We start from the raw sequence: 3,219 nt of genomic DNA, 5'->3' as shown, positions 1-3,219 counted from the left end.
GGGGAACGTTTGGGCAAAATGTTGGTGTTCGGTGTAAACAGTCATGGACTAAAGGTGTTCCAAGATCGGATTTGGATACCTAAGACAGGAGGAGTCATAGATCTTCTGATGGAAGAAGCTCACAAGACCATGTACTCGATTCATCCCGGTAGCACTAAAATGTATAGGGACCTGAAACCCTACTACTGGTGGCCGACGATGAAGCTTGATGTTGCAAAGTATGTGGCCGAGTGTGTGACTTGTGCGAGAGTCAAGACACAACATCAGAAACCGTACGGGAGTTTAGAACCATTGTCTGTGCCTATGGGTAAGTGGGAAGACATTGCTATGGATTTTGTCACTAAACTGCCCCGAACAAAGAATGGTCACGACATGATTTGGGTGGTCGTTGATCGATTCACTAAGAGTGTGCATTTCATAGCAGCCAAGGAGAAATGTTCTATGGAAAAGCTTGCAAATTCTTACGTGAAGGAAATTGTGAGGCTTCACGGTGTTCCGTTAACGATTGTATCGGATCGTGATAGCCGTTTCACCTCAAGGTTTTGGAAAAGTCTACAAGAGGAAATGGGTACCAAGTTATGTTTAAGCACAGCTTACCATCCGCAGACTGATGGTCAGAGTGAAAGAACGATGCAAACACTTGAAGATATGCTGAGAGCATGTACCTTGGAATTCCTAGGTAATTGGGATGAACATTTACCTTTGGTAGAATTTTCCTATAATAATAGTTTTCACTCGAGCATTAAGATGGCACCTTATCAAGCTTTGTATGGACAGAAGTGTCGTACGCCGTCTTGTTGGCTTGAGGCTGGGGAAAAGCAGTTTATGGGACCGGAGATGGTTCATCAAACTGCTGAAAAGTTGAAAATAATTAGAGAAAGAATGTTAGCAGCTCAAGATCATCAAAAGAGCTATGCTGACAAAAAGCGAAGACCGATGGCTTTTGAGGTTGGAGATTCGGTTTTGCTTAAAGTCTCGCCGTGGAAGGGACTTATAATGTAACACCGTGAATTTCAAAATAATTTTTCGCAAAATATAAAAGCATTTTTCATTTAATTTTCATAAAACACCAAGTTTAAATCTCCAATTCACATCATACAAAATCTCAAGATCACATATAAAAATCCCATGCGTGTGTACAGATCAAGTCGGCGCCTTCCCACGGTCATCACTAGTACTTGAAACAAACAACACTAACACTGTAAGCACAAAGCTTAGTGAGTTCCCCAAAATACCACATATAACACATATTAGCCACTCGAGGCTATAACTCTGTGGGTCCTTGCACCCAAACTCTGTGAACCCTCAAGTTCTAACTCTGGGAACCTTCCGGTTCCGACTCTATAAGCATGCACAGCATAAATCACATAGACATCATGCAGTACAACATATATCATACACATAACATACACATACTCTGTCACATAACTCTGATTACCTACTCAAGGTAAAGTATAGTGAGAAGACTCACCTCGTATATCTCGATAACTCGCGAATCCTGGAAATCACTCGTGCTCAATCCTCTGAGCTATAATCCTCCTATAGCATCATATATCTCTAATTAACACTTTTACCACTAAGGTTGACTACCCCTAACAAGTCAACACTGGTCAACTCTGGTCAACGGTCAACTTTGACCGGACTCGGCGAGTGCACTAGAGCGACTCGGCGAGTCTAAACGTTTTCACCAACTCTCTAGGATTCTCTTTTGACACGTCGAGTACTCCCCCGACTCGACGAGTTCCACCTGGCATGAATCGCGGGGCCACCACGACTCAACTCGCCGAGTCTCAAGAACAACTCGGCGAGTTCCATCTCGACTCAGTCCATCTGACAACCCTCTCTAACTCTCCCTGACTCACTGAGTCAACCCATAACTCGGCAGGACCACTCGCTGAGTGGTTAAGGACAATCTTCATGCTACTCGTCGAGTCTGTTCTTCAGACTCGGCGAGTCCATGCCATGCATCAACTCAGACTAGCTTCTGAGGTCAGATCCGCTCCATCCACTCATAGATCTGGCCCTCCTAAGCTCATTCATCACGTAAAGTTCATGTCTTGGTTACCATGCAACACTTACAAGGCTCTTTTTGGAGAAATGACCTCTAAGATGGCAACCCTAGTCCCCAACCCAAAAGGAAGGACATAAAGCATGACATTAGGGACTCTCTGGACCTACTAAGGTCCAGATCTAAGCACCATATCCCCATGGGACCTCTCACACTTCAAATACAAAGCAAATAAGGCATGAAGAAACCCTAGATTTGACCATATCAACAAAAATACGGAAATAAGCTCTGAATGATACCTCAAGAAGCCTCCTCTGATGAAATGAAAGTAGATCCAAGCTCCCCAACTCTTCTAGCTTGACTTTCCTCTTCCTTTTTTGCAAATACACACAAATTTGGTGAACAATGGCCTCTTATCTCACTCACAAGAACCCTCGGCTGCTTTGGTGCTCTCAAGATCAAGGTAGCCGCAAAGAAGGGCCATAAGGTCCTTTAAATAGGGCTTAGGACCGGGAAATTAGGGTTTCATTAAACAGCGAGGACTCGCCGAGTCCAGGCGCGAACCCGCGTCGTGGACCGCGATCCTACTCGGTGAGTTTGAGCTCCAACTCGCTGAGTCCCCTCACAAAACTCCAAAAATATAAGCATAAAAGATACCTGGAAATCCGGGCTGTTACAATTCTCCCCCACTAGAACTAGACTTCGCCCTCGAAGTCTCGCTCTGCAAATAGCTCCGGATGTTGCTCACGCATCTCACGCTCCGGCTCCCAGGTCATCTCTGATCCCTTTCGATGCTGCCACTGAACCAGCACCAGGGGTACCTCCTTGTTCCTCAAAACCTTGATCTTTCGATCTCTGATGGCCACTGGTCTCTCGGCATAATTCAGGCTCGCATCCACCTGAATATCCTCTAATGGAACCACTGCCGACTCGTTGGCTATACACTTCCTCAGCTGCGACACATGAAAAGTGTCGTGAATCTGCCCCAACTCTGCTGACAAATCCAAACGATAGGCTACCCGGCCTACCCTCGCGGTCACACGGAAAGGACCAATATATCGGGGCCCCAACTTGTCTCTCTTCTTGAATCGAATCACTCCTTTCCAAGGAGAGACCTTCAGGAGTACAAGGTCGCCAACCTGAAACTCAAGCTCGGACCGGCGTCTGTCTGCATAACTCTTCTGTCGGCTCTGAGCGGTCAACAACCTCTG

This window comes from Lactuca serriola, chromosome 7, assembly GCF_051521515.1.
Source record: "Lactuca serriola cultivar US96UC23 chromosome 7, Lser_US96UC23_V15, whole genome shotgun sequence".
NCBI classification, from domain to species: domain Eukaryota; kingdom Viridiplantae; phylum Streptophyta; class Magnoliopsida; order Asterales; family Asteraceae; genus Lactuca; species Lactuca serriola.
The sequence above is the reverse complement of the archived record's forward strand: the minus strand, read 5'-3'. Positions refer to the sequence as shown.